The sequence below is a fragment of the Telopea speciosissima genome, chromosome 3 (genome assembly GCF_018873765.1).
Source record: "Telopea speciosissima isolate NSW1024214 ecotype Mountain lineage chromosome 3, Tspe_v1, whole genome shotgun sequence".
Lineage (NCBI taxonomy): Eukaryota > Viridiplantae > Streptophyta > Magnoliopsida > Proteales > Proteaceae > Telopea > Telopea speciosissima.
This window is the reverse complement of record NC_057918.1, coordinates 45,147,622-45,153,872: the sequence shown is the minus strand read 5'-3', so window position 1 is coordinate 45,153,872 and position 6,251 is coordinate 45,147,622.

Below are 6,251 nucleotides of genomic sequence, written 5' to 3'. Positions count from 1 at the left end.
CTAGGAATATTCCTTCTGATTTAGAGACTGACAAGTATCTCTACGTATTCAATAGCAATGAGTTTTTTTGTGGCTGTCTGGAACATATCGGCGAATACAATGTGGACTGTATGCACTACTTCTATAATCTCGAAAGTGCACTAAAACAACTGTGTGAAGCCTCAATCGATGCATGTCAAACAGGCTTATATCCTTACCCTAGTTGTATTTGCATCACCTCTCTTTCCAATCTTTCTTTGGCATCCCTTCAGCAATTGAAAGATGCATCTTGTTTGATCAGAATCCTTAAAGATGGCTGATTTGTCGTAAGAAAAACAGAAAAGAAAAAGGGTGGGACAAAATCATTACTTAAAAATCTTCTCATAATATCTCGAAAGAACTTCCTAGTTAATCAAGTTGAGTTATATACAGTTTCATAGTGTTCAAAGATCTTGTGTAAATGGTTGGCATAAGATAAATTTCAGACATCAAATGTGCCAAGCTTATTTTTCAAGAAAAAATAGTCTTCTCCACCAGAATGCATTTGAATAACATTTACTGTGATAATCATCCGAAATTATGTTAAGCTGTGATTTCAGGAAAAATACATTTACAATAATTAAGGATTCATTGATGGCTCATTGCATCAATGAATAGAAATTGAATAATATATGGAACCTATCCTTTTGCAATAACAACAATTTGCCAAGCTATTAAGGCTACCCAACACAGATTAATGTTGCATTTATCCAAAAAACTATTTATTTTGGCATTGTTAATGCCCATGTCTATAAACACTTTACCTCTCAATCTTAATACGCAAGTCTCTTCAATTTGTCAAAAGTTGCATCCATATGGATTGTTTTGCTATATAGTAGGACCATTCAACATTTCTAATAACATGTTTGTCATAGGCATTAGAAACATTGTTGTGATACAAGATCTCAATTTTGAGTTTAAAGAGTACATCAACAATGAAAAAGAAGTAAAAGAGAGAGGGGGGGGGGGGGTTGACAACGATTGTCATATTTGTCTGGCCAACTGAAACCCAAACACATAAACGATATGCAAAATATTGATTTCCAAATAAACAAAATTTAAAGTAAGATTCTCATATTGTACTATCTATTGAAATACAAAGTAAAGGAAAAGAATACTGCAACTAAACCTTTTTAGCTAATGATAAACACAGAAGAACAAATTATTTAAATAAGAGAAGAGGGACAAGGGCCTTATCGACCGCCTTCTGTGGGAATTCATTGTTTACCTTGGGATCCACACATTGCTTGACCTTGTCCTTAATCTTGGAGTTCCCTAATTGTAAAATGTGGTTAGAGATCCAAGTAGGAGAGGAAGAAATGGTGACAGAGTTTGAGGATGTAAGACAACTCACCCGAAGACTCACCAAAGAAAGCAGACTTGTTGCCTAGGCATATGGTGGTCTACTGGCTTCCTCCCTGTCAACAGCTCCAAAAGAACCAACCCCAAAACTATAGCAGTGTCCAAAACTGTGAACCTTTGGAGATCTTCAATGCTCAACAGCTCCAAAAGAACCACCCCCAAAATTGTAGTAGTGTCCAAAACTATGTTCAAACCAGCATCTTGTTTCCGTGTGAGGTTCCCAAATTGACACTGAGAGGGAGGGTGAATCAGGGTCTAAAAATTCTTTCCAACTTTTGCTTCCAACCATGCAACATTAAATGACCTGTTAGCCTAAACACTCAACTGCTTGCCACTAAGCTTGCTTGTGCAAATAAACACACACAATTCACATGCACACCTGCAGTGCAACCACTATGTGGCCAGACATACTAGGTGTGCACACCATCCTGCAGAACACAACATTTTTAAACAAATACAGAATAGAACACAAGATATACGTGGGCCTACGTCCACGGAGTAATACCCTAACCAGGGTTTTGTATTTACTCAACACAGACTATGAATTCAACTATAATGACAGTTTAGGTGATGCAACACCTGCTTGCACCTAAGCACCCACTCAGGCTAAGGCACCTACCCTTCTTCCAATCAAGCACCCACTTAACTGGTTACAATATATATGAATCAATAACAAAGTAAATGTAAGTCTCACCCCCTTACAACATATGCCATAGATTTATCAACAATATTCAATCTATGCAAAAATATAAAAGAACTTGCAAGTTTCGAAGTTACCCCCTTGACAATAGCACTTTGAGTGACTTAACAGAGATCTCCAGGTATCACTAGAATCTTCAATTGACCCCACGATAGAGGAGAGTTGAATCTGCAAGTATACTGGCTTCCGTTCTTGTTTCCAGTTGATCTTTGAAAAGCTTCAAAGCAACATCACCACTCAAAAATCAACAATCAACAATCTTGATCTCTTCTTCTTCAATGGAGCACCACCACACACATCCTCTCTTCAATGAGCCTTCAAAACCATGCTCATCATGATTCATGGATTGATTTCAATGCATTCTTCAAAGGGAGGAGAACTTCCACTAAGAAAATCTGAATTTTTCAATGAATAATCACCTTCTCATTTCATTACTCTCAGATAGGCCTCTTCAAAATGAGAACACTGCAATTTGGATGGACCAAAACAGCCATCGGATGAGGAAGTTATTGCATTTTTATTTCGTCTAATGAAAAGCTTTAGAATGGAATCTTTTGCACCTATGTATGGTGAGCTGGGGATGTATAGAATCAAAGGACCATGAGGGTGTACCAGATAAGTCATGATGAAAACCATTAGATTGGCATTGGAAGATATGGCACAATAAAGTGCATCAATAAAATAAATATTCGGCTAATGGGAGCATCGGATCTGGAATCGCAATGGATACTTTGTAAGAAGAGGGCTTGACAAGTTTGCTCCTTGGGTCAGATGACCTTTTGTCATCTCTTATTATTCTTGTCATCATTCAGCACAAAAACTGCACAGCCATAGATGATGTCGCCCAGTAGGAATAGATGTTAGGCCCTTGATTTTGAATTTCACAAAGAGGAGGGTGCAACAAGAAAACTAGAAGCTAGCATTTGGAATCTCCAACTTGTTTCAGTGTACGTGCCTAGCACAAGATGCATTCACTTTGCTTGGCTTTTAAAGAAAAGCGACGGAGCACATGGTGCTTGACTTTGGAAGTTGGAATGTTGAATGGCCATTTAACGCATCAATTCTTGGTAATTGCGAATAGACCCTCATCTCATCTTCTAAGGCTTCTGTAGACCAAAGTCTTAATAAATTACAATAAAAAACCCCTGAGGCACAAAAAGGCTCAAAACGATTGCAGAAGCTCCATAAGGAAATGGAAGCCCAAATTTGGCTAAGTATAGGAAGCCCTTTAAGCTATGGACTTCAAAAGTGTAGCAAATGCTGCTCTTTTAAGTGATGGACTTCAAAAGTGTAGCAAATGCTCCAATTGTTTTCTTCTTTTACCTACACCTTTACCAGACCACATCACCTAAACCGTTTCACTACCTGACCACTTGGCTGCCACCTTAGCCAGGTTAGGCACCCTTTGTGAGGTCCATAATGTGTGGGGCCCACCATCCAATTTCTCTCTTCAAATTACCATATTACCCCTGAGTGATGCAAAATGACTAAAATGTCCCTGAACACTTCCAAAACCTCTCAAAAACACCTACGAACATGTTTGCATTTGGTTGCCAACAATGACAACCCATTACCACTATTGCCAATGGACCAACAATCTCCCCCTTTGGAATTGTTGGCAACAACCATATAAGTGTACTCTCAACAACCACAAGTGTACTCTCTCTCCCTCTTTGACAACAAATACAAAGGGTAACTGAACTCCCCCTACAAGAGAGCTCTCCCTACATAGGCTCAACCATAGGAGTGCCCACCGCATCTTCCTATCCTACGAAAAGTTGGTGTTCTATGCACCCATTCACCTGCTCCCCATACACCTATACCTTATACTGTGTAAGTCTTCTCTCCTTTGGAGTTACAACTCCAAGCCTTTCTCTTAGTCTCTCAAAACTATCTTTGGGAAGCGGCTTCGTGAAGATATCAGCCACTTGGTCTTCTGTGGGAACAAATTCTAGCCTCACTTCACCTTCCATTACCTTTTCCTTCAGAAAATGATATCTGATGTCAATAGGGTTGGTCCTTGAATGCTGCACCGGATTCTTAGAGATGTTGATTGCACTCATGTTATCACATTTGATAACCACAGGTTCATCAGTTTGAATGCCAAAATCAAAAATTTGTCTCTTCATCAAAATTGCCTGAGTACAATTGGATGCAGTTGCTATGTACTCAGCCTCTGCTGTAGATAGTGAGACTGAGTCCTGCTTCTTACTGTGCCAAGCAACCAAACTCTTCCCCAGGTAGAATGCACCTCCATTGGTGCTCTTCCTATCATCAATGCTACCAGCCCAATCTGCATCTGAGAAGGCTGTGAGAGTGAACTTTTCAGTCTTAGGATACCATAATCCATACTCCATTGACCCTTTCAAATACCTGAATATCCTCTTCACTACTAGCAGACGTGTTTCCTTTGGGTTAGCCCGGAATCTAGCTACTAGACACACTAATTGTAGAATATCAGGTCTTGATGCTGTTAGGTACAAAGGACTCCCAATCATGGATCTATACCAAGTCTGATCAACTGAGGGCGACTCATCACTGGAGCTCAACTTGCAACCTACTACCATAGGTGTTCCCACTGGTTCGCTATCCTCCATCATGAATTTCTTTAACATTTCCTTGACATATTTCATTTGAGATATGAAAATGCCATTCTCCATTTGATTCACTTGCAAACCCAAAAAGTAGGATAACTCTCCAAGCATGGACATCTCAAACTTTGTCCTCATCTTTTCTACAAATTTCTGGCATACCTAGTCACAGTGACCTCCAAAGATGATGTCATCCACATACACAACAACTACTAACTAACCGCTGTCCTCTGTCATGACGTATAGATTGCTGTCAACTGTTCCCTTCCTCCGACCCAACTCTAGCAGGTAAGTGTCAAGTCTCGAGTACTAAGCCCTTGGAGCTTGTTTCAAACCATATAAAGCTTTCTTGAGCCTGCATACCATATCTGGGTTATCACCAATCTCGAATCCGTCTGGTTGCTCAGTGTAGACCTCTTCTTCTAGATCACCGTTCAAAAAAACAGATTTCACATCCATCTGATACACTTTGAACCCCTTGAAGACTGTCAATGCCAAGAACATTCTGATAGACTCTAGTCTAGCCACTGGAGCAAAAGTTTCATCGAAATCGATACCTTCCACCTGTGCATATCCCTTGCACACTAGTCTGGCCTTGTTTTTGATAACTTGTCCATCTTCATTTAGTTTGTTCCTGAACACCCACTTGGTGCCAATAACATTCTTGTTTGTTGGTCTAGGGACCAATTCCCAAGTATCATTCTTCTCTATTTAATCCAGCTCCTCATTCATTGCCTTGACCCAGTGTTCATCTTTACTTGCTTCATAGACTGTCTTGGGCTCTTCCTGAGATATCAATGAAAATGTGGCTTTGCTTTTCCTTATTTTTTTTGCTTGCATTCCTTCATCTAGAGTACCAATGATTTGGTGAGGAGGATGCACTTTTGTCCACTTGTTATCGTTTGGTCTGCCATCTTTCTCTGTCTCTGTATCAGTATCATGATCATCAGACTCTACTACAGGTGGCTTCTCGGTCTCCATCACTTCGTCCTCTTCAACAATTTAAAAAATTGGATCCTCTGTTACAACAGGTCTAGGGTGAGGTAGATTCTCATCTATCTTTACATTTGAGCTTTCTACAATCTTTCCCAGTCGCTTGTTGAAGCACCTGTATGCCTTGCTCTTGGAACAGTAACCCAAAAATATACATTCATTAGCCCTGTCATCAAATTTTCCCAAGTTTTCTTCCTTCCTCTTGATGAAACATCTAGATCCAAATACTTTAAAGTATTTCACTGTAGGTTTCCTTCCATGCCACATCTCATATGGAGTTTTGGTTTCATGTGGTCTCATCAAACACCTATTTAAAATGTGCACAGAACTATAGACTCCTCTCCAAAACCTTGTAACATTGTTTTCAGAGAGCATTGTTCTTGCCATTTCTTGAACAGTTCTATTCTTCATTTCCACCACTCCATTCTGTTGTGGAGTCCTTGTTGTAGAGTGTTGGATCTTTATCCCATGATCATCACAGAAATCTGAGAATTTTTTCCATGTGAACTCTTTGCCTTGGTCTGACCTCAGACATTTTATTGTCTTTCTAGTTTCATTTTCAACTCTTTTCTTGAAAGCTATAAAAC